Source organism: Sinocyclocheilus rhinocerous, unplaced genomic scaffold (genome assembly GCF_001515625.1).
Source record: "Sinocyclocheilus rhinocerous isolate Xijiao unplaced genomic scaffold, SAMN03320098_v1.1 scaffold561, whole genome shotgun sequence".
Taxonomy (NCBI): domain Eukaryota; kingdom Metazoa; phylum Chordata; class Actinopteri; order Cypriniformes; family Cyprinidae; genus Sinocyclocheilus; species Sinocyclocheilus rhinocerous.
The window spans coordinates 1,676,089-1,676,401 of NW_015641041.1; the positions used below are offsets into that span (position 1 = coordinate 1,676,089).

Below are 313 nucleotides of genomic sequence, written 5' to 3' on the forward strand. Positions count from 1 at the left end.
GCATTACACCAAATACACCAAATAATGTTCTTTTTTAGCAACGTCATATGACCCCTTAAGGCAAGTGATGAAGGTCATGTGATCAGGTGATCACGCCATCATGGCAAATATCAAACAACCTGCAAGAGAGAACACCTGCCACACGAGTGATGGCCTCACTCCCTGCGGTCACACACACACACACACACACACACACACACTGCAGCGATAGACGGTGCTGACGGTGATACCGGTGTTAAGCCACAACACCGGTTACGTCACTTGCCCACCGCTGCACCGACCCCCACCGTCGTTTTGATTTTTTATAGATAGA

At 48.9% G+C, this 313-nt stretch overlaps 1 protein-coding gene across 1 annotated transcript in view; it reads right to left on the reverse strand.

Annotated features, from left to right (window-relative positions):
- The window catches only part of LOC107754378 (DCC-interacting protein 13-beta-like), a 14,656-nt gene that overhangs the window by 12,250 nt on the left and 2,093 nt on the right, over positions 1-313 (reverse strand). The gene's annotated exons all lie outside the window — the stretch shown is intronic.